This window comes from Aptenodytes patagonicus, chromosome 13 (assembly GCF_965638725.1).
Source record: "Aptenodytes patagonicus chromosome 13, bAptPat1.pri.cur, whole genome shotgun sequence".
NCBI lineage: Eukaryota > Metazoa > Chordata > Aves > Sphenisciformes > Spheniscidae > Aptenodytes > Aptenodytes patagonicus.
The window spans coordinates 5,933,984-5,959,018 of NC_134961.1; the positions used below are offsets into that span (position 1 = coordinate 5,933,984).

Sequence of the window (25,035 nt, forward strand, 5' to 3'; positions counted from 1 at the left end):
CAGTAAAAATTACAGCTTCCATTTATCATTTTTTCTGAGGGTTGCTATAAATTTAGCTGTGCCCCGTCTCTCCTGCTTAACGTAACGCAAACTTTCCGTCCGCCTCCCTTTGTAGGTTGTGTTATTTCTGTAACCTTACACATCTCCTTTCCTCATCCTCTTTTTGAGGGGGGGGAATAAAAAAGAAAATAACCCCCAAATCTTTAAAGGCCATCTCCAAAACCACAGAATGGCTGGTATTACATGCAAATAAAACTTGTGGTTTTTAATGGGGGAACTTCCTGCCTTTTTTATTTTTTTTTTAATAAAATGCTTTCAGTAATTAGCAACGGCTTGGGAATGCAGGCAGTGACACTTGCTGCCCTCTGAGCCCGCGCGACCAGGGGTCACTTCAGGGGGGCTCCTGCCCGTTTTGCTCCCGAGCCATTTGGCGGATTTAACTTGCAAGAGGGTTTGCGTTGGATTTTGGGAAGCACACGGAGAAACGAGCATCCGATGCTCTGCTTCCCATCGCTGCAGTGCCATGGGCCTGAAAACACTTATTCCTTCTAAACTCCCGCCTGGAGTAATTAAAAGAAATCGTAAAAATGTGGGAATGGCTGTATTTCCCCCAGGCTTGCGGTCCGGTATCCGTCCTCTGACGGTGGCCAGCGTGCTTCAGAGGGAAGCGGAGACGACCCCCTGCCTGGGGCCGTTCTGGGATGAGCTTCTCCGCAGGGAGCTTCTGCCTCCCTTCGAGCAGAGCCTGGCTCCAGTTTATGCTGAGAGTTGGCCAGGAACCATTCCCGCTCTCCGAAAACTGCTGATGGAAACAAAAGGTTTTCCTGCTTGTTGAGATTTTTTGCGTTTTGTCAAAAAATCCTTCTTTTTCTCCATCTCGGAGCACAACTTTTCAAAAGTTTTTCCATGAACAGGAGAAAAAGGTCAAATACAGAGCAGTCGGTACCCGGCACGGGAGTTTTCAGGCCTGGTTTCGAGGAGGAAAACAAGGAATGTTTGCAGAAGTTCATGGCAAGCTTCTTCCAGCCTGAGCACAAGGAGGGAAGAAGATTAACGCCGACATGAAAATGTAACCAATGGGCAAGAATTTTTGGGAGACTCTACTTTAGTCTTTCTTTTTAAATCCAGCACTTCAAGATGCTGCTCTTTACTTAAACATGATTTTAAAGCGCTAAGCTCTGGCAGTAGTTCTCCTATTGCACAAATGTGTGACCTTGGATGACACCGATCTGCCAAAAAAGAAGGAAAGAAAAGGTGTTGCTGATATTTATTTATTTTATGTTCCGATTCCTCATTCATCATCAGGTAAATTTGCTCTTGGCAGCACTGGCAACTTCCTCAAACGCAGCCAAGGTGACCACTAAAATTAGCATCAAATCCCAATAACACTTTACATCATGTACACGTTATTTTTCACTGGACATAAATTGTGAGGTGTTTCGGTTTTGTTTTGAATCCCCAGGGGATCAGGTCGTTGCTCCGGGCATCGGTCCATGCTGGGGACGGAACCGGCTGATGCAACTGACTCCAAATGTGGAAGTTAAATTTTTTGTTTCACTGGAGAAATTTTCTCAGTCCTTGCCAAGATGAATTACTAAAACGTCTGAAGAAACAGCACTGACCGAGACCTCAGACAGTAAAACACAATTTTCATCCTCTCTCATAAATTTTTTGCTTAATGAAAAGTCCTCAAGGAGCACATTTCTCTGCCAGAGCCAAAGAAAATAAACATGTGCGTGGTTAAACAGCGCCGATAGCCGTGAACGCTAACGACCCTGCCCGTGTCCTGGTGTTATTAAACATCTGCACCTACACCCCTCCTGGAGACCTCCCTGCCTCTGTCATGCCCAGGTAGGAGAGCGGAGGGATGCTCTGGCAAAGGGAGTTACTTTTCGCACCATGCTCGTGCCACGCTGGGAGCGTTCAGTTCCCACTTCCAGACTGCTTTAATAGAGAGCTAGGCAGAAAACGCAGACTTTTCCTCAGCAGAATATAATGTTGTTTGGCTGAGGTTATTGTGAAAGCCCCGCAGTGAGTAGGACGGCGCAGACTGGGGTGGCCGTGGGTGCCTGGCGGTCCTGGACAGACGGCCACGTCCCTTCTCATCCCCAGGCAAGATTTCGAGCTAGAGAAGTGAAGCAAGGCAGGTAGTGCTAGTGGGAGGTGTAATTAATTAAATGCTCGTAAAGGCGTAGCATCATCCAGGGATGCTCACAGTTCACCGGGCCAGTGTCCTAGTAGCCGTGAGTTTGGAGAGGCTGAGGGTGAGGGCAGGTAATGGGGCACCCCGTAGTGCCCGAGCTGGAAGAAAGGGGGTCACGGCTTGCTCCACGACTGTGCAGGATCTGGTATGCTGCAGACCTCGTCCGCCCCGTCCTCCTTGTCCTCTGAGAAAGCTGCAAGCACAAGAGTGGGGAAAAAAAAAAACCCATCGGCAAGGGGAAGATGGAAATTCCCTGCAGGGGTAGCCAGCAGGGATAACACCCAAGACTGACAGTCCCCGACATCTCCAGGCATCACCCAGAACGATGGGTTAAGATCATCGAGTCAAACTGCAAACCTAAAAAATCTTAAGATGCCGACCACTCGGGGGTTGTGTCACTAGTTAGCATGCCAGAGTCTCGTTCGCAGTAGCACCAAAGTGTCGGAAGCAACTGGAGGGGCCGTGACGGTGGGTGGGAACGCCCACGGTGCCAGGCTCACCCGCGGTGCCACGTTGCTCTGCGACGCCCCGTCTGCACCCCAGGGCAGCCCCACGCAAAAGCGTTCCCGAACGAGAAACTGCCCTGAGCACCCAGAGCAGCCCCAGAACGTGAGAGCCCATCACCGGGGCTGGGGCTCCCCAGCAGGCGCCTTTAGCCGGGCAGAAACACCGGTGCCAGCTACAGCGGGGTCAGGATTGCACCCAGCAGCGGGAGGGTGAAATAAAAAAATTAAGCGTGATGCTGAGGATCCTTATTTTTTCGAAAAAAATGAAACCCCAGACAGCAGGTGAGGGTGCTGCCAGCCGGGGCGTGTGGGCAGGGGGCTGCCATGCACATGGTCCTGCCTGTTAAGCTGCCGATTTCATGGTGCTAAAGGGGGCTGGGGGGGGGGGGCCGGGCCGCGCTAGAGGGCACTGTCGCCTGCAGATCGCAACTTGGGGGACGCGGAGGATTTTTAAAGATGCCATGATAGCCCACCTCTGCATCGCGACCTGTGCCGAGTGAGCAACTGGGCCGCTGTTTTAAAAGAAATTAGTATCTATTCCATCTGCCAAGGCTGCAGCGAGATGCTGTGTGGGACCTGCTGGGTGCAATATTCAAACCTTTGCTCTCTGAATATTGCAATATTTTTTTTCACAAGTTTCAACCCAGAGGCACTCAGCCTTGCGCCGGGTCCGAATGTAGCCAGGGAATTTCCTGGGCTGGAGACGGTCAGACCTTTGGAGGGTGCAGCAGAGCTGTGTGTCTTCCTCTGGATTTTGCCTTTACAGGTGGGATTTCGTTTGCGATTTTGCATCAGAGCGACAAGCAGCAGCCCTAGGAGGGGCGGAAGGCAGCGCAGGGGCTGCTTGCGGAAAAGCAGCGGAGGGTGTGCTCACAGGCAAAAAATCGCTTGTTGAAGAAACTAAATGAGCAAAAAAGCAAGCCCTGCCCCTGCAATGCATCCTTCCCCGGGGCAGGATGCGGAGGCTGTTTCAGCGAGCGCCGTGGTGCGGCGGGAGCGGCCGGGACTGGACGGGAGCAGCTCTGATTTCCACGGATGAAGCTGCGGGGGACGCGGAGACAGGACACAAATTCGCTGGCTGGAGATCGGCCAGGACCCCAGGGCTCACGCTCCCGGCTCCAGCTGCAAGTGCCACAAGACTCCTAACCACGAGGTGGTCAGGATTTGGGTTTTACATCATACCTATTTGTAGAGGAAAAGATTAAAGGCCTTGCGGACTCTTACGAAATCCCCGGTAGCGGCAGCTCTGGTGACTGGAGTCAAATCAGTTCCAGACTGAGACCTTCCATTAGTGGATACCATTTAGGGAAAAAAAGGGAGAATATTTCACTTGCCTCCCTGAAATGGCGATTTCTGAGTTCCCAGCACCATCACTGAGGGCTAGAGAGGGGTCTGCGGGCTAAGACACATTTCTGAGCGACCTCGCTCGTGTCTTTCACATCTATCCACAGTAGCGGCCATAAAGGCCAAAGGGACAGAAAAAATCCTGATTTGCATCACGTAGACATCCTGCCTCACCTGAGCTGCACCTCCGGCGTGTGGGACCACCGGGAATAGCTATAGCTCAGGCTGGTCGGAATCCGAGGTCTCCCCGGAGAGCTCGCAGTGCGGGCGAGGACCTGCTCCCACGCGGACCCAGTGGTGGAGCATCCATTGGGAGACCACTGCTGTCCGGAGACTGCACACCCCCACAGCTGAAGCCAAACCCAAACTTCCCAGTGTTTGTCCTGATTAAATGACCTGGCAGGAAACAAACTTCCCAACCACCTCGAGATCCCTTCAGAAAATGCTTTTCTCAAGGTGGGGGGTGATTTTAGCAGGAAGGGCTGAGGAGCACAGGCAGAAGAAGGTGCGAGGTCTCTTTGGAAGCCGCGTGCTCCTGTTTCTGGTTTGAGACCCAGAGAAATCGGGAGAAACAGCTTTTTGGGGAAGGGACCACCAAAGGCATTAACTCCTCATGCCCCTGGCAGCCTGGTGCACCCCTCCATCCCCAGCGAGCAGATATTATCTACTAGAGATTTATTTCCAGTCTTCTTTTCAAGACATGATGTCAGGATTATAATAACCTGAGTAAGGCAAACCCTGGATGGAATTACTGTTGTGTTTATCAATTTCCTTTTTCTTTTCTTTTCTTGTCTCGATTAATCATGGAACAGCGCGATGGAAAAGTCCTGTTAGACCAACCTGCCTCCCAGCCAAGGCAGGACTGATCCCTACATCCACCGTCTTCTGTTTCATGCAGTCTATTTTTAAAAAAATCCCTAGTGACAAGACTTCTTGAATCACGGGAGCGAGAAATGGAAAAGACCTATTAGATCATGCAGTCTGTCTCCTGGCCAGTGCAGGCTGTTCCCTGCAGCCCAGTTTTTAGTGTTTTAGCTTCCACCTTTCTTTCCCTCGGGAGATTATCCTGCTGGCTAATAGATCCACACTCAGGTTTGCTTGATGTCATGCTGGAAAGCAAAAATGTCCGGCACTGGCCTCAGCTGACTGAAAGCACTTTAAGTCTGGTCTGCGGGATGGGAACAGGGCGAGCGACCGGGCACTGCCCTGCTCGGACCCCTGCGATGCTCCCCCGGGCAGGGGTACACGGGAGCCGCGCTGCCCGCGATGCTGCCGCAGGCGCCGCTGCACCACGAGTCTGGGCATTGCTCGCCTCGGCCGCTGGGAAGGGACCTGTCCTGCTCCGAACCCCTCATGCTTCCCTGTGCTGATGCCGTGCCGGCTCTGGGGCTTATGAACAAGATGGACAGACCAACCTCGGACAGGCTAATTAGCTCTGCAGCATCACTGTTAATTGGGTTTTAGGCGGAAATGGCACACATCTGCCTGCAAATATCCCCACAGCCCGCCCGCAGCACACGAATGCCTGCTGCCTCCTGCACGCCCGCACAGTGCGCACCTGCGAAACCCCATGCAAAAACCCCAACCTGCTGTGCTTCCCCCAGCACGATCCCTTGGCACTGCGGAGGGAGCTCGGTTGGGTGCTGGGGACTCATATGGGTGCTGGGGGCTCCCACGGGTGCTGGGTGTCCGTGACCTGCCAGGGAGCAGCACAGCCGATGTGCCCAAGCCACGAGGTGCCCTTGATCCCTTGCGGCGCACGGTTTTCGGCTCTACCCCAGCCTTATCTGCCTCGAGTAATCAAAAATAATTGGTTGCTCCCCAGTGGACTGATCTAATAGCAGTACGAATAAAGTTATTTTGAACAGTTGTTCATGAGTTCATCTCCTGGAAAGCCTCAGCCCCAGCTGTTGCTGTGCTTTTGATTAAAAAAAAAAAAAAATTATATATTAAACTCAACCCGGGGATTATCAGGGCTAAGCACGTCTCAGCCCTCCCTCCTCCCCGTGTCAGGTGCCCGGCCGGGCTATAAACCACTCTTTGTGTGCGGCTCCCTCGCCCCTTTCTCTCTGAATTGGCACCAGCGCCGCTGCGATTTGGCAGCTCTCCGCGGCGCGCCGAAAGCGGGATGCTGGCAGCGCCGGCGCAGCTCGCGGGTGCCCGGGGCCCAGCTGGCAGGCAGCGGCGGCAGCAGGTTTAGCATGCAAATGGTCACCGAGGCCTCTGGCCAACTCCATTTGTTAATGGTCAAGCTATGGGGAGCTGTTTCGGGAGAAGCAAATTGAATTAGGCACGAGCGGGGAAAGGGAAGGTGGGAGTGGGGATGGGGAGAAACCGTGCGGGTCTCTGACCGCCCTCCAGTTCGGCGAAGTGCGGAGGTCAGGGCGGCGAGGAGGGTGCTTGGGGACAGCGTGACGGCGGGGGACCTGCAGCACACATGAGCACAAGCTGGGCCCCGTGCAAGCCCGGGGCGGTGGTGGGGGTGTCCTCTCCGGCACAGCCAAGCCTCTGACACTGCGCCCATCCACCCGCCCGCAGGCAGCTTGTGAAGGAGCCGGCAGCGGGATTTTCCCTGCAACCACTGACCCGCAGCCCATCCTTCCAAAGCAATAACCACCGCTCGTGCTCCGGGGACAGGCTCTGAGCTGGAGGCTGACCACGGGGCAGGGACGTGCAGGCTCCCCGGGCGGGTCATCCCACACGGGGCGCCCGGGGACCCTTGCATGACATACTCCCGGGGTCTGCGGGCGAGCACGGAGCCCAGCTCCTCCTCCCACCCAGCTCCACCATATGGTTTGCTGCTCCGTGGCTGCCTGCCACCGCAGACGGTGAATCAGCTTTGTTGCTCCAGCAGCACAACCTTTGCAGACTCGAGGCTTTGTTTTTAAAGCATCCCGGTCTCTGCCCTAATCCCTCGGAGAAGGCAGGAGAGCGCAGGACGGACATGTCCCTTCTCCTCTCCGCAGCGGCGGCTGCGGGGCCCCGCTGCCGGGACGAGCCCATAGCCAGGCGTGCTGCGAGAGCCAGGGCTCAGGCTCCGAAAAGTCAGCGCCGGAGCAGTTCGTCTCGCTCCTCTGCCTGCCAGAGCAGAGACGATTTCAGCTCCCACCTCCTGCTCCGGGGTTTGGCCAGGACAACCTGTGCTCTGGCAGCAGCGGGTTTAGGACGGGTGGGAGACGGTGCCTTGACCCCTCCTAACATCCCTCTGCCCAGGACAGCTGGCAGGGCGGGGGGACAGCGGTGCTGCAGCCTCCCCCGTGCCATGGACATCTGGGTGCACTCAGTCCGGTCCCAGCCCCTTTCTCCAGCACAAAAATCCAGCTGGACACACGTCCCGGCAGCTGGACGGACACTGATGCCAACACAGCGGGGACGCGCGGGCCGGGAGAGGTGGGGGACACCCCCTTCCCACATCAGCGTGGACTTTGCTCGGCTTAAGCTGATTGCAAAACCCCATGTCGAGACCCCTCTGGAAGGGACGGATTAGCAGCTTGGACATTTGGAGAAATTCTTGCTGAGGCAGAACAATTAGAGGGGACTATGGACTGGACATTCGGAGATGTTCTTGCTGAGATGGGATAATTAGAGAGAGGATACGGACAATGAAGAGGAGTGTCACACTTAACTTTCCTTGTCCAATCAATTAGGTAATAACAGAGTTATTCCATACATCCGCCTAAGGAGGTCCCTCCTCCTTCTGAATAAAGATAATTTTAAAAGCAGACCGATGCACTCACACCAATAACTGTCCCAAGGTTGGGAAAACTTGGGAGCAATGCGGTGAAAAAGGGAGAATCAGATCAAAAAGCAGAAAAAAATGCTTGATAGTACCAAACCCTGAATACATTCGAGGCTGAACATGCATATTATCTTAAAGCTAAACTACACGGCTGCCCATAAGGAGATGTGCAGTTGGGCTAACAGTCATCACTATGCCTACTGAATTAAGATATTAATTCACAATGTCTGACTCTCCTCTAATTCTCTTCCCTGCTTTGAAAAGAAAGACACTGTACCCAAAGCAGTGCAGGTTTCTAGAAGCAAATTTCACGCAGCATCCCCACTCTCCTGGCTTTCTCGCCATGGCTCTTATTTTCCTTTTCAGCATCAGCATCTAAACATCTGGGTCGTGGTGGAGCTTAGAGCTGGAAGCGACACAATATAGTGAGAAAGGATGTTTTTGTGCTATTTCTAACCTTCCCAGAACAGAGAACTTCAGAAACCCCTTTACAAAGGCTGCTTTCTTCCTCTACGCTACTTTGAAAAGATGGGTGAAATCCTCAGTTATCTGCCCATACCAGGGTTGTACAAGACAGAGGCGATCAAAAAGGAGGGGGAAGGGGACGATGAAAAACACGGCCAAGTGTTTTTTTGGGTTTTTTTGTTTGTTTGTTTTAGCTTCTTTTGGTTAAAACTGCAGTTTTGGAGCAACTCCAGCCTCCTCTGTACTTGGGAAGGATGGAGGATCTGAATGATTTACTAAAGATCCCCACTGACATTTTAATTCTGTTTTTTCGCCCATACTAAAATTTCAGTTTCTTGCTGAAATATTGAATCAGAGCAAATTTTGGGGGCTTTTAAAGAAGCTTCACTGCTCAGCACACCCCGGGCTCAGCTGGCCAGCAATGCTGGTTGGAAAAACCAGTCCCTCTGAGCATCCCTCCCCACCAGCCAAAAGCCCTGGGTGGGCTTGGTGGGTGCCAAGGCTGGGTCAGGAACAGGGGCAAGGAGTTGTCCCGATTTCCCTCCTCCATCCAGAAAGGCTCGTGAAGGAGATTAAGGGTCATGACTAGGGTCTCCACAAACTCTGCACCAAGGGTGAGGGTGATGCTTAGCTCAGTCCCCCTTCTCCCACCCATTTGAGTGCTCCTGGGGGTGTTGCACCTGCGAGACAGACCCAACACCAACACCAAAAATTATGTGGGTCCTGCTCCCCTCCTCTTGTCCCCTCCTGGGACGAGAGATTATTCTGACTCCGTATGAGCTCAGTTTTGAGCCTGTTCGGGAGGGGGCTGCCAGATGGAGCAGCGCTGCCAAGCCCGATGCAATGCGGTTGTTTCGGGAGGTGGAGTCTGTCTGCGGAGCGCTGGCCTGCGAGATGCATTGGCCAGCACTCAACTATGTCCCTGTGATCCTGACCGAAGGAAGCCCGACGTTTTACCTCCTTCCACAGATCCCCACGGCTAATCCCCAGCTGCCCGGGGGCAGACCTCCATTTTCCAGCTAGCCTCCAATTTAGGAACTGGATCCTCTTTGCCTCTCCCCAGCCCACTAGCAAACACTTGTGCAAAGCAGCTTGTTCCCGAAGGGAAAGCCCCTGGCCTGCTCTCTTCCCCCCATTTTTGCTCCTGCGTTGCACACAGGACTCAGTGTAGAGCTGATAAGCAAAGTCCTGCTCTGCCTTCCCCCTCCCAGCGCTTGCCCATCCCCATGGGGCTCCTGCTCACTCCCCCAGTCCTCGGCGGGGGAGGGTGCTGAGCTCCGTCTGCCCCCGCAGCCTCAGGGGGGCTCCCAGCTGCACCCCCTCTGCTCCTTCTCCCGCCTCGCTCTCTCTTTTGGGGTAAAATCCCCCATCAGGAATGCTGGGAAACACCAGGTTTTATTGCCATACAAAGCTGCATCCCACAGCTGCTTAAAGCATCACCCAAACAGCATGAGCAGCGCTAAGGAGATACGGACACCACGGATGAAGGCGCCCTAGCCAAGCTTCTTATGTTCAGAGCATCCTCACAGTGGCACCCGTGCATGTAGAGCTGGCCAAGCATCTCCACTGCACCCCAGCCCCTGCCATAGCTGTGGAACAGTCCCCGAGGGCGCAGGACCCCCGGCACAATCCCCGGAGCAGCAGAGCACAGCAGCTCGGTGAACCCGAGCGGGGCGGTTTTTGACCCCATTTTGCAGAAGACAGCACCGCACACACCTCCCTGCCCAGGGCAGAGCGGCCACCCGGTCTCTGCCCGCAGCACCACCGGGTACCAAACCGGGCAGGGACGCGGAGAAGGGGAGCGAGCCCCAGCCCAGCCCCGCGGCTGCCTCGGCACACGGAGCTGCCATCGCCCAGGTACTGGAAAATCAGGTGACGTCGCTTTTGCAGCACAGCCCCTTTTGCAGGCGGCCCGAGAGTCAGAAGAACATATTTTATCATATACATAATCTCAAAGAAAAAAAACCCCTCGCCTTCTAGATTCCCAGACAGTACACTCAGCATCCTCATGCTACTGATGTAATCCTGGAGAAAGGTCCCCTGGGCCCAGCCTCGCTAAGCCAGAGCTGCACCGAGCCCTCGGCTTCAGGCCCTCGCCTGCGCATGGAGGTGGGCCAGTCTCCCCGCAGCCCCTCGGTGCTGCACCGCTGGGATACCCCGGGCACGTTTTATGGACCCGTTTATACACTTGTTGAGTGTCTAAGTTCACTTTGCACCCACGGGGAACATTAATAGCTCAGTAAAGCTCTTTGCTAATACTATTCTTGCTGTCCTTTCTGTTCAGCTGCAATAAAAATTAGCCAGGAATAAAACTGACATCATAATAGGAATAAAACCAACACAGCAGATTCCTTAGGTAACTCTGCACAAGCAGGTACCGACCTTCAACCCCGAAGAATTTACCGTTAACTAAAAGCAACTGTAAGGCAAACCCTGAGCTGAGGTACAACAAGTGAAACGCAAGATAAGTCGGTGGCGTGACGCCAGGGTGCATATTTGACCCAAATTGCTTAAACTACAGCTGGTTGAGTGATTCACTGCATCCAGCTCCATCAATGGGCCTGGCCTGGCTCTCTGTTTGTGACTTGTCTCCGGAGAGACGGAGGGTTTCTTTGTTTTGTTTGTATGAACGCCTTGGTTATTCAGGGAACCGTGACACACGCTGTGGGAACATTGGCCGGCTGCTCCTGGAGAAGATGCACATGGTGGATCCATATTTGGACCTGGCTGCTCGGCTCTCCTGGGACCCCTCCTGCTCTCGCTTGACCTCAGGAGCATCACTCGTGTCTTCGCGTGACCCATAACTCTGTCCTGCTCCCCAGCTCGCCTGGCAGAAGGAGGGCTATGGCCAAGAGCGGTCTGTGATGCATGGGGTGGGTAGGCGGAGGAGAATGTAAGGACTTGGCTGGATCCCAAGCATCCCTCTAGCCCAGTGTCTGGTCTTTGATGGGCGGATACCACTGGAGCACCAGGAGGGAACAGACATGGTCAGAGGCACCTGAAGCCGGAGGACACCTCTGTGTGTTTAACTGCCCTTGGTGCTTGCTCTCCCGTGAACTCCCTGTGCGCACCTTGAAGGAGGTGGGTGGCACAGAGTGGGGCACCTGGTCTACCCATGGGCAGGCGAAGGGGCTCTGCACCCGAAAACATGCACCCTAAGGCAGGTTAACCCCGTACGGACTCAGGCAAAGGAGAAGAGCCGGGAATGTCCCCCAATACCCCGTCCCCCACCGCACGGTACCTCCTGCCGCCCTGCCCGGCTGTGCCGTCTTTAAGCCACTTGAGTTGGAGAGGGGAATATTAAATGAACAGAGCCAGGCCCTCGGTTGCCCGGCTGCAGTGTTCCCTCTGCGCTACAGAGAAACAAGCCCCAAATACTTGAAATACAAAAATCTCAACCTGGGATCAATTTTTTTTCTTTCTGAGCCAATTTGTGGGAAGAAAAGTCCGCCCGACTTCAGGAGCGGGCGGAGGAAGGAGATGAAGACAATTAGACACCATCTGAGCGGCCGTTTCGTGCCCTTCCAGGCTGAAATTGGCTCCTTTCTCCCAGTGAAATTCCATAACGTGGAGGACTACCTTCAAGAGTTTTGGAAACACCAAACACAAATATATTGAGAGCTGCTGGAGTTTCCCTGTGTCAGTAACGCCGTCCCTGGGCTGTGGGATTCCTGCCCCCCGCACCACGAAATGTCCTTAGTGACAGATTTACACCAGGATCATCTGCAGTCCCTCCTGGGGGTAAGGCACAGACCAAGGCATCCTTGCTCCTTCCCCTTCCAAGCATGTTTTCCAGCAGAAAACCACCTTTTTCCTCAAAATGGGAATTCCCCCAGGAAGCAGCCAAGGTCAGCGAAACTCTTCCTTTCTGCTTTGCCATTCAAACTACTTAGAACCGCACATTTCATTTTCACGGCCAGTAAAACCAGAAGCCAACCCAGCATCCCCGCCGCAATGCTGGCCACGGTGGTGAAGCCTCATCCACCCCATGGAGTCCTGCGCCCACCGCGGAGCCATCCCGACGGCTTTGAAGCCGTTTGGTCTTTGCCTCGACCATGGGCATTGGGGTTAAGTCTCGACAGGTGGGGATGGAGGGGAAACCCAAGACGTTCAACCTGTCCAAGCGTGGCCAGAGCAAAATTTTAGGACTCACGAGTGAGGCTTATGGCTGTGGGTTGAGTGGAGAAGCTGATGGGGAGGTGGGCATGGTGGTGAGCCTCAGCATCCAGCCCAGCCAACCCCCTGGGAGCACCAGCCCGACCCCAACTCCATCTAATTTTTTCGGGGGGACACACAAACCCTCCACCGCTTTGAGACGGGCTCAGCCTTGCCCCTGGCAGAGCATAGCTGCCTTCCAGCCGCTGGGGCAGCAGATGGCAAATTGACGTGAAAAAATGCTGAAAATGAAAATGCAACAAAATGCTACACGGTTGCCTGTCCCTTTCGATTCAGTTTTTGGTCAACTAAATTGTTATTGAATAAGGCAAGCTGCGTCAAAAATGTACTTTAATGAAGTGCAGCAGGGGCTCTGGCATTATTTCCCAAGCTCCACTAAGGTTTTAATCCCCCGGCTCTCTAAGCCACTGCGCGACATATGCTTTAAAGAGGATATTTTTTGCTCCCTGGTATTTCACGCATGTTATATTTTAAAGACTGCTGCCAGTTTAGTTTAGGCCCAAAACGTTGGTGTCACTCGGGGAATGGAGGAGGGGAGAGTTACTTCACCAAAGTGATTAAAAATAATCCCAGAGCAACATCGGAGGAGGGCCACGCAGCACACAGCCCGAGTCCCCTCGTGTCCCCATCAGCAAGTCTGGAGGTCTCCAAAAACATTTGGGAGGGGTCCGAAAATGTCAGGGGGGTGATGAGCATCCTCCGTGCCCAGCCTCACCCTCCAGCCCAGCGCTGATCCGGCCAAGGATAATCCCAGGGGACTCCCCAGGCACCAAGAACGGACTTTGCTAATTAGTCCTGGCTTATCTCAAGCAAACTTTCTGCTCTGTTTGGTTAAGACCGGCCTGGAGTGACTAATATCTGCAGCAGGGAGGAAAAGCCCTCCTGGCATCTCGCTTCTTGCCTGGGAGAGCCTCGCTCGGGGAGATATTAAAGGCTTTTGTTTCCAGGAGCTGTCAAACCCCTCACCTTTCACAAGCACTAAAACGGCCAAGGGAAAAAATATATGTGAGTGGAATAATAATTTTTAACTCATAAATTTGAGCTCGTAAATCAAGGATTGACGGAGCAGTCGTTGTAATGTCTCGTGAGTTAACATTCGAGGTTTTCTTTCACCTGAAGAAAAGGAAAAAAATACCCAAGTCTCTGCCCTTCCACTCCAGAGATTGCTATAAATCACCTTAATGTTACACTCTTGCTCTTAAATAGACCAAAAGCATGAGCGTGGGGAACAGATAGCGAAACTGGGTAATTTAAAAAGTACAGTACTGGGAAGAAAGCTTTTTTTTAAAAAAAAAAAAACCACAACAGACCCAAACCATTCCCTCTCTGCTTTTAAAAGCAAAGGGCAAATCCTGCGCTCCAAGAAACACACCCCCAGGGACCGAGGCCAAGCCTTGGTCCTCGTCCTGCCGTGGCGCTGAGCTCGGCGAGGGCACGCGGACAGCTTGGCTGCCGCCGGCAAACTGCGGAACGGGCCTGTCTGTCTCCGTGGGTTTGAATTTCGGATTGAGGAAAACAAGAGAAAATAGAGGTGCGAGGAGAGAGGTGTCATGCACGTGTGTAAGGGAGGGATGGAAAGGGATGGGGGTGGTACTCAGGTCGAATGGAGAACCCGGCCGCCCGATGTCCCCATCTGTCCTCCGCCGAGCTGGGAACATCACCGCAACACGTGCCGTGATGGCAGACGGAGCCACCCACGCGCATCGCAGCCGCCCACCACGAGCCACGCTCTACCGTCACCGCGAAAGGGAGAGCAGCACAGAGCAGCATGTACCCAAACCGGGGGCACCCTACCCAAACTGGGGGACCCGACTCACCCCAACTGGAAATGCAGCGGCTGCACAAGATGGGAGGCAACAGAAGAGGGGTGCACCCCGGCCGCCCCGCAGAGGGGACATCTGCAGAGCCGGGGCCGTCACCCACCTGCTAATGAAGTCCCACCGCCCCAGGTCCTCTCCTGGGAGGGCTACGGTGGGAAGTAGGGAACATGATGGGAAAAGGTGGAGTCGAAAAAAAATGTGCAGTTGGGCACTGGGCTGTGTCCACATGCAGATTCTGGCTCTCCCAAAGTTAAAACCTGTTTTTTTCCCCGCCCGGGATTTCCTATGGTTTTATCTGTTTTAGATAAGAAGGATAAAGCTCAGCGTATCTGAACCTAGTGTCCCAAATGCTGAAGGTGCTTTGACCCCCACCCAGAGGTCCTCCCACCTCCATCACCGCTGTGCCCGGTCCAGCCGAGAGCAGATCCCCGCTGCTCCCACCCAGGGCTCCGCAGGGGCGGCAGCTGCTGGCTCGCGGGGCTCCAACCCCCAGGGCCCGAAGGCTCGCTGCCACCCGCCACCCCCGGGCTGTCCCCAAACCAGCAGCGAGGAGCTGGTGCAGAAGATGCTGAACGGACGAGATGTCGGGTCGGGGAGGCTGCGGCCACGTGGCCGGCAGAGCGCCGGGAGGAGGAGGAGGAGGAGGAAGGCATTGGCATGCGGAGCACAAGTGTGTGCGTGGCACGCTCCTCTGCCTAATCCGGCGGGTTCAAAGCAGCCGGGTGGTGCCGGGCGCAGCTGCGGCGTCTGAGCTCCAACAGGTGACGGCTCAGCTGTCCCCCTCCCCAAGGGGCTGTTAACTCTGGAGGGGGGCTGGCGTGGGGGCCAGCGGGTCCCCAACGCTTCAGCCGGCTCCATCCTGCCCTCGGGAAACTGCCCACACCTCCTCGGCGGCTGCGTGCAGCTTCGTATGGCTCCCTCCCCTCTGTGCCCGGCGGGATAGCCCATCGCAGTGGGATGGGGCACGGCTGCTGGGAGGCACTAGTTGTGCAAAATCCTCCTAAAAAGCGCTCTGACTTGCTGGGAAAGGCAGGACCGACCTGTTCTGCGCGGTGCTGGCGGCGTGGAGCCAGCACTGAGACCCTGCAAGCAGCACCCTGCCAGCACACGGTCCCCCTCCAGCACCCCGGTCCTCTGCCGATGCAGCCGGGGACAGGATGGAGGAGCAGGGAGAGCAGCCCGGGGACGTGGGTGGGAGGCAGCCCTTCCCACCCCCCGCCCTGGGCGAATTCCCGTGGTAAGGGCTACGCTGCGGGAGGCGTTGAATGGCCCCTCGCTGGGAAAGATTTTATCCCATCACTTTTGAAAACCCGTTTGCAAACAGCGTACTTCAGTGCGGCTGCCCCCGGTCCCAGTGCATCCAGCAGCAGGATCAGGAGAGGCCTTTTGGGCAAATCCGGCCAAGCCTCTGCGCGTTCCATGAAGCTGGAGGGACTTTTATTTCTGCTCCCAACTGTCTGGTTCCTCTCCGGAGGCTGCACCAGCAGAAGAGACCATCTGCCACCAGCCGGGTCAAAATGCAGCGATGGGCAGGAGAGCGCGGCAGAAACATTTGTGCCTGCCCAGGGCACCCCGGCCAAAATCCGCATCCGCAGCGGCCGGCAGTGGCGCAGGCAGAGAGGGTCTGTGTCCGTACTTGGCCTCACGGGAACTGCAGCATCCCACAGTGATCCCATCCCCACTGCGAAGGGGTGCCCAAATTTCCCTCATTTGTATATGAAAATAACAAAGCGTGACCTGAAATACTTCCCCACCGGTTGCAGCCAGGCACGACCGGACAGATAAACAGCTCGCTCACCTCCCGCACCCAAGAAATATCGATTAAAATACTAAAAAGTACCCTGAGCCATCGATTTCCCGTGGGTGGCCATGCAGGTGCGGGGGGCAGGTCTGTGCACACCCCCCCGGCCCCGCAGAGCCACCGGCATCGCCAACGACCCGCTCGAGTCCTCATTAAGTCACTCGAGCCGCCATCGTCTGAGCAGCAACATTATTCACGCAGGCTCCAGACCCCGTTCCCCACTGTTAATTTCTACTTATCTGCATATTTTATTGAAAATTAAAATCCTTTTGCATTTTTCCCAGGGCTCGGTCGTGAACGATCTTTTCTCGCAGCCCTACTTGACTCCAATTAGTTGGGATAACAAAGCTGCCGCTGTTGGAGGATTATTGACAAATGCTCAAGGAAAAAAAAAAATGGCAAGAGAATAGTCTATTAAAATGAAGCTTTTTAAGCCTGGAAACAAAACCGCCTGGCGATTAATAGTGCTGGGGAGGCACAGAAAATACCAATTCTCGGTTTTTCGATGGCATTTCAATTGATTAGCCCGCTCGAGGCATTGCTTTGTGTCTTGCTTCTCTTCTGTAACCGATGGGTCACCACCAGCCTCCCTCGCTGAGCACAACGCCGCCGCATCCATTCCCCCCTGGGGACCGCAGGGACATCGGCACCAGCCGTGGCTCCGCCACAGGAGCCCGGGGAAGCCGGGAGCATGGAAATACATCCCGCAAAGGAGAGGCAGCCCCTGCCCTGCCTGCCCGCGGGGACGCTGCCCGTTTCCCAGGCCTCGTGCTCGCGCTGAGCTGCCCGTAGATACAGTTCCCATGGGCGCCCGTCGGCGCCGGGCTCCTGCCCCTAAAAACCTGCTCGATGCAGCTGCAACTATGGCACAAAAGGACTGAGAAGCATTGAGAGCAGCACAACTCATTCACTGATAACTCGTTAATGGCGTTTCATATTTTTTCCCTGGCATTTTTTTTTTTTTTTTTTTAAATAAAAGAACAGGGGGGTAAAAATGAAGCATACTTGATAAAGGGCAGTAAGTGTTATCCCTAAAAAAAAAAAAAAAAAAATAAAAACCTCACAGAGCTTTTTTTCTTTCATAGGTGGCTCGGACAGCTGGCTCTTTAAATATTAATCAGAGGCTCATTGATATGCAAATATGGTAAGAGGGAATAATGCTCCCGCAGCTGCGCAGCCCCCAGCAGCCCCGGCCGAGTGTTGGCCTCCTCTCCACCATGAATGGAAATATCTGAGGACACAGGTGCAGGGAGCCGACCGCGAGCAAGATCCTGCTTAATAAGGTAATTTGTGAGCGATGCTCTATAGAGACGAACCGGAGCAATCTTTTACCACTTGACAGTATCTGACCACTAAACAAGGTGTTAATCTTATAATTGTGGTGTTGACTGTTCCCTAGCACAGCGTTCCTGGCCTTTTGCCCTGACACTTGGCCAGTTAAAATCAACTTAACTGACAGGTCGGACGCGCGCCAACCGATCGGCGATAAATTATTTATTGTTCTATTTCCAGAATAACAAGTAAACAGGAAAGATGGGGCATCCCACAGGGAGAAAACCAGTTTGGATACGCATCGTTGGACCGAGTCGCATTGCTCCGCGTGGGCACCCCGTCCCCCGTCCCCCCCGGGGCCGTGCCGGGTGGCCGCGCTCTCTGGCTCTCACCTCTTTCTGCCGAAAAGGTAACCAGATCCCATCTGGCAGGAGCAAAGCCGTTTCCACCGATGGGTCCGGTGGTGGCATCCGTGTCCAGGGACCTGCAGGTGGGGTTTCGGGGTGGTCACCCTCTGTTCCTCATGCAGCTCCTCATGCATTACCCACTCTCCTCTTCAGTGAACTGGGGACCAAGAAGAGAGACCAGAGGCAATGTCAGAGCCTGCTGTGGACATCACCATTGGGCATCTGCTGGCTCCCTCTGCTAGACCGAGCAATGATGACTGGGGAGGTGGACCAGGTTGGGGGTGGCGAATGTGAGCTCCCCAGCCCAGGGACCTCGGCTCATTGCCGTGTCCTCGCTCCCAGGCCAGCCGTGCTGCTGTGGTGCCCATGGTGGGGACCTTCAGCTGCTGCAAGAGTCAACTGGGAAAGTGGGTCAGAGCCTTCAGCAGCATTTCACATAACCAGAGCCAGTGGAGTTGGACACATAAGTACCCGCAGGGCTCAATTCACACATTTTGCTCTCTCCTGTCATTTGCTGTTAGCACAGATGGGTCTACAGACCAGGGAAGGACGGTAAGGAAGGGCCTTGGTGAGGGCACCAAGAAAGGCACCCTCCATCACCACCCAACAGAACCCAACGTGCTGCGTTTCCGATTTAAACGCTCGCACCCCCTTGCCACCCTTCTTGGGAAGGGATACCCGTGCTCATTCCTCCCGCTGACGGGCAGGACCAGCTCGATGGAGGCGCGTTGGGGCTGCCCCATCCCACACGGGACACAACGGACGCATCCTGCCCATCTATAACAGCAAGAGGAAACAAGCTCCGAGGCTGCGGACACAACACCCGCTGTCGCAGGGTATTTTTAAGATTTGCCTCCTGTGGTTGCCGTCCTCCTTTTCCCTGCCAAGCTTCCTTGCCCGGGCTCCTGGTGATGAATGACCTCGTCCGGGTACCGCCGGTACCAGGCGCATGCAGCTGCGAGGCTTTTTTCCCGGGCGGGCACTGCAGATGGCTGCTCCGCCGCCGAGCCCACAGCTGCACGCTCCCCACTCGCCCCTCCGCAGCCGGCATGCACCCGCGCCACAAAGGGACAGAAAATGCAATTAATTAGAGAAAAGGAGCGAGCGGGAAGGGATGCTGGGACGTCTCAAGGAGCCAACCAAGCCACCCGTGGCTCGCCCTGTGACCAGCACGTCTAGCATCGCTGTGGCTGGCTCTGGTTTCGGCAAGGCTCCGGCTGGGCGAGCGCTCGGCTCGGCAGAGGGGTCTCGGGGCAAGGGTTGTCCGTGTGGTGCGGTCATTCCCAAAGGAGCCGAAGGCCTTCCTGGAGACAGGGAGAAGCACAACTTCTCATCCTTGTCTTCTGACTCAACTTCTGACTTTTCTGGTGTCAGTTCTTGACCTCCGGGTCCCGCTCAAGGGGCAAAGCTTGGCTCCTGCTGCGCTCCCTTGCAGGCAGGGCTGGATGTGGCTGCTACAACCTTTGTACGTATGTGGGTGCTACAACCGTTGAAGGTACAGGCAGCATCTCCCCTCCGTTTGGGGACAAAGATCATCGCAGAGGCTGAAGCCATACAAATTCAGTCACCCTTGAATTGGTTTAAAGTTTTGCAAAACCTTCTTAGCCTGTATAAAAGTTACTTTATTCCAGGAGATAAGAACAATTCTACCTAGCCTTATAGATCGGCCTTTTGTTTCCAAAGTATGTTTATCTGCCGTAGTATCTCAGCACTTGCATTATTATTAATTATTAATAATTAATGATTAATGATAAATTACTACTAATAATTGTTATTTTATATACAAGGGATTTGCCTCTTTCAACACTTTATTGGGAGCAAAACTGGATCTATAACCTGGAGCATGGAGATCCCGCTTTCCCACTTAGACCCCACTTTCCATCACTTCGGGGCAGCAGTTGGCTCTCGAATTTGGCCCAGGAGACAAAGATTAATTTGCCAATGAAACGTACCAGCCCTGGGGCAGCACCCGGGGTTGCTCGTGCCGTCCTGGCAGGGTTAACACACCCAGCGCAAGAGCCATCTTGCCTTACCTCGGCTGCCAGAGCTCACCCCGCAGATTCAACTCCCATCCCTCCTATTTGTTGCCAACTTTCTTAAAACCATAAAGCCCTTCTCCGAGTTGACAAGCAGCAGGGCTACGCCGTGGTCCTCAGCTGAAATAATCCCGAAAGGGCCGAACCCGGAGCTGCTCTGGGAGGATGGAGTTTGCATTGCGTCGAGGGCCGGAGGAGGATGCGGCTGTGCCGACACCAACCGCTCCTCCGGCTGCGCAGGGACCACGCGCCGGCATTGCAGACAGCTGCCGCAGAGGTATCTTTTTACCCTGGACCTTGTTAATGAACAAAAGCTTAGGAGAGTGTGGGCGGCTGGGCTAGACGGAGAATAAACAGGGGATTAGCGGCGCATAGCCCCCGAGCGAGGATCGGGCTCTTTTTCCCCCTGCATTTGAAACCCAACTCCTCGCTGCGGCAGCGGCCGGTCCCGCACCAGCCGGGAGCGTTTCTTCCCCTCCCGACGCTGCGGCTGTCCATCGCTAGCTGGGCAAAACTAGCTTTTGCAAGAGCTTTTACGCCGGCTGGGCAGCTAGCCCGTGGGCTTCTGGTTTTTGTTCTATTTTTTTTGTGCATGTGGAAAACGAGAGGCCAGGCGATGCCTTAGCCGCGGCACATCTCTGCCCCAGCCTGCCTGCATCGAGTGGGGAGCAAACACCTCCCCGGCCAAGCTGGGATAAACTCTCCAACGTTCCTCAGACAAAACCACACAAGGCAATCTGCCTGCAGCCACGGCATGGCCTGGTGGTATACGACCTGCGAAAAGGGAAAAAAAAAAAACCCAAAGGGAAAAACAAATTCCCCGTCTCACTCACCCACCCACGCACGTACACGGGGAGCTGCAAGGCGAGGGCACAGAGCAATAAACAGCTCGTTCCTGGCTCGGCCGGCACGGGCTGAGAGGCACTGCCAGCCCGGCGGCCATGTACACTGTGCGTGCGCTTTATGTGCACGCCATAAAAATAATGCTTTGTGAAGGATATATGAGCACCCAGGCCAGGCAGGGCCAGGCAGGGCCAGGCAGGGCCAGGCAGCTGGGAGCGTGGCTGGAAGCAGCGCAGGCAGCGGGACCCGGCCAGGCGAACTGGCACGGCGTGCTCCAGCAAAGGGAACGCTGGCGGCTGCTGTCCCCGTGGCATGATGTCCTCGTGCCACCTCCGAAGTAACCCCAGGCCCAGAGCGCCTGCAGGATGCCTCAGTTTTTGCTTTTTTTGCTTGTAAATCTCTCCCTTTTAAGCAGGAAAGGGAGCGAGCGTGCAGGCGGAGCAGCCCTTCCCGGGGAGCTGCTCCATCTCAAAATGGATGTTTGCTCTGGACGGGAGCAGTGAGCAGCCAGTGCTTCTTGTGGAGTGGAAATGACTTAAAAATCCACTCGAAAGCATCATGCTTCCCCTTCAGAAATAGCTCCAAACAGAAATGACATGAAACGATGCAATCCATGCTTTTTTCCCCTTGTAAAACCAAACATTTCATCTTAATATGAGGCGGGAAAAGAAAGCGATAATTCATTTGAACTTTCCGTCCTGGAAAACGATCTGGCGAATGCCCCATTCTGCAGAAACACACAGGCAAAACCAGAGTGACCCATCCTGCTGCTCATCCCCCAGCCCGCCTGCAGGGTTTCTGGAGCTGCCGCATCCCCGGAGCGGCTCACGAGCGCTGGGGATGCCGGGTGGGATGCTCAGGTCGCTCCTTCCCGAGGAGCCATCCCCCGGCGGGTACTCCCTGTTTTTGGCTCAAAATGAGGTAAGGCTTTGCACTAGACTAACACGTAATAAATGTTCGCATGAATTAGCAGAACGTGACATTGTGCAGCCCAATTCCCGACCGCAAGCTGCCGGCCCAGGCCAGGGCCGGCGCTGCAGATGTGTGTTCCTGGAAAATGGAAGGCCATATGGTAAATATTGGAAAAAAACCTCTGACATATACATCCCTAAATGCTTTTTCAGCTGATCAGATTTTACTTGGTTAATCAAAGTTTGTGTGATAAGCAGCAGAGCCCCGGGGCTCCAAAATACCCAGGCACCGATGTTGGGTCCCATCCCTCTCGCCTCCCCTGAGAGCATCTCTCCTTACCCCAAACCCGTGCACCGGCACGGGTAAGGGTGCTCTGAGCCGAGGCCGCACCAAATAACTGACTGAGCTCCCCTGGCCTCTTTTGCAGCGACAAAACGATGCTTCTCAAAGTAAGGATCCAAAAAATGCCCATTCAGCTCTAAAGCGCAGCACGCCTCCGCATTTGTCAGCCGAACGCTAGGATTTCCTCCTCTATAAAGCTGGAAAAGTATCCAGCCCAGGTCACTCCATGCTCTATAACGAGCAATTATTCCTTTCTAAAGTAAAATGAAATAAGAACCATTCCCATAATCACCTACTGGATTTTATCAGCATGTTTGGGTTACGCTTTTGCCCCTTTGGCTAATGCCTAATTGATTCTTTAATCTCTACAACTTTTTTATTGACTGATACAAGAGCTATTTAGCCCATCAGCGGCAGGAAAGCAGCCTGCAAACCCTCCGAGACCCACGACACGGTGCTAGGATGACCTCATCTGAAGCCAATGCTTTATTTGATAATCTATCACTTATTTATTATTCTAACTAACCACTTGCAGGTGGTGTGATTTTAGTGTAATTGTCCCAGCAACAGGCACGCACAGGGAAAAGCTCAGCAATGTGCAATCTTATCCGGAGCTGCTACTGCGGAGGAAGCAGGCTCCCAGCCCGTGACGGGGGAAACGGGGGAAAACCCGGCGTTTCGGTGACGTGAAGGGCATGGCAAAATCCCACCAACTGCGGAAAACTGAAGGCAGGGGCTTGTCCCAACCGCCGGCCCGCTGGGGGAAGAAGGAGGCAGAGCGGGATGGAAAACCCCGATGCCATCGGGGGGGACCCACGTGGTGCCCGGCATCACGGCTGGGGCACAACTTGCACAGGGACGATTCGGCGCCGCAGCTCAGCTCCCTCCTCCACACCTGCCTGCGTGCAAAACCCGAGCAAACTGAGGATTTTAGGCAGTGACGAGGTACCAGGACGTGGGTGTCCCCGCGAAGCCTTGCACCAGGCTGGCATGGTCCTGGTCCCCCAACGGGTCAGCACTGGGATCACCTACCGGAGCGGCACGGTTGGCACGTGGACTCCAGAAGGTTCAGGACGGCACATCCAATGTAAAATCCTGCATAAATAAAGAACACGGGTTTGGGATTTATTTCTGGATGTCTCTGTATTGTTTTATTCCTACCACAGCCCTGGCGTGGGTTCTCGGCCCTCTGCCGTCCCACGTGCAGCGTGGGGGGCGAGGCGGGATGGATGCCCCCGGGAGGTGCCTTCAGCTCGGCGCCGGGAAGCCTGAAGCCACACCGTGCCACAAAGCTGCCGCTCCTGCCCAAAGGGCAGAGCCGATAAGGACGGTCCCACCACTGCAAAGTGGAGGGTTTGCTGCCTTCCCGGCCCCGGGGAGGGGGCTGCTCCCGCTGGACCCCCCCCCCCCCCCCATGCCAGGCTGCGCTGCTCCCCAAACTGGAACCGAGAGGAGGCAGCAGATGATTCTATGATTCTATGATAGAAACAAGCCCGTGAATTGACAAGCGCGACTCCGAGCCATCCAGCAACGGGCTTTTAAGACCAATTAGTCCTGCATTAGTCTCCGAGACTTTTGAGCTAGAAATCCCCCCAGGATTTGAGCCACTTAAGGCGTTTTCCCAGTGAGGGAAGGGTTTGAGGATGAGGAGGCGGGTACCAGGAAGCATCGCTGGGAGCAGAGGAGGTGCCTTTCCGCATTATCTGCCCCCTCGTCGTCTGCCCAAGCTCCTTCAACCAAGCCAACGGCCTCAGCAAAAGAGGAAAATGGTATTTTGAGTGGCAAGACCCCGTTGCGGCTTCAGTTGTAACCCCAGCTGGGAAGAAAAAAAAAAGCAGGGGGTTGGGAGAATCATTTTTTCATTAAAATAAAAATCGATCCATAATGAAAATAGACTTCTAATGGGAAAAGTTTAGTGCAAATGGAAGCTTTTAAAGATTCTTTTGACTGACAATAACCTGAAGACCCTCCAGGAACTCCAGCCCAGAATAATCAGATTAAATGAAAACTAATATACGATCCTGAAATTCATCCCATGCTGGTCTAAACTTATAGCAGCTGGGTAATTTAGCCTACAGGTTTCTGCCTCATGCCCAGCAGTTCACACTGAATTGTTTAGCCAAACTTAATCTACTGGGAAGGAAAAAAGCTCTTTCCTTTAATATGTGTTAAAGTAAAGCCAGCTTCTAAAAGCAGCTGGGAGCAGGGAAGGTATACGAATACACCTATTTTCTACAGGAACTCCCAGACTGAAGGTTGGCTACTTTAAAACAAATAACTGCAATTTAGAAATGATCCAGGAATAAGGAAATCTCTGGGTTGGTGCATTGTAGCTGCCGGTACAGACGATACCAGGACCGCCTCGTGAGCCCTGCACAGGGACCTCGCACAGGCACAAGCTCACGTTCTCCGGCAGCTCCTCACCACTGACCCCACTACAAGGGCCCTGTTCCCAAAACACGAATCGAATCCACGCTTTTACCCAGAGAAAGGTTTGAAAATACGACCTGGGTGGATCTCAAAAAAGTCAAACGGACGGAATGATTTTTTCCCCAAATTGAGAGTTTTTACACCAGCCCTAGAGGGTTTTTTGAAAGGAAGGCTGTCAGTTCGAGGGGGTTTGGTGAGGGGCAGATGTCCTCCCAGGGCCCAGTGACCAGCGTGATGATGATGGAGTTGGGAACCTCTCTGTGTTCCTGCAGCCGAAATAAACCCCGATGGGAAAACAGAACTTCCAAACATAAATTCATTGTTAAAGATTTTCCAGCTCAGTCTTAAATTCCTGTGGGAGAGTAAACACGGTGTACATTAACACACAACACAGGTTTCCATCTTACCGCCAGAAGACAGCTCTCCTGGAGGGCTTGGAGATGGGTAGATGATCTATAAAACCTTGAAAGCCATTGCAACTTTATATTCAATGAGGCTTGAGCCAAAGCCTCACATGGCGGGCAAGGTAATAAAGCAACCGAAGAAGCCAGCCCCTCTGGGGGCCCCTGGACGGTCCGATCCAGCCTCCCGCACCACCTTCCCCTTGACATGGGCATCGTCCCTTCCAGCTCGCTCCGACAGCCGCACTGTTGGGTCCTCCCGAGTTATACAAGCACGGATTGATTTAGCCATTCCCCGTGTACGAGGGATGAGCTAAAACCCATCTGCCCGTACATAT

At 54.3% G+C, this 25,035-nt stretch overlaps 1 long non-coding RNA gene across 1 annotated transcript; it reads right to left on the bottom strand.

Moving 5' to 3' along the window:
- Positions 1-2,113: 2,113 nt before the first annotated feature.
- On the bottom strand, positions 2,114-23,719 carry LOC143166440 (uncharacterized). The gene is made up of 4 exons (XR_012996400.1): positions 23,526-23,719; positions 22,899-22,961; positions 17,719-17,890; positions 2,114-2,396 (listed from the first exon to the last, which is right to left on the bottom strand). It is a non-coding gene; the product is annotated as an uncharacterized LOC143166440 (long non-coding RNA).
- Positions 23,720-25,035: the final 1,316 nt, after the last annotated feature.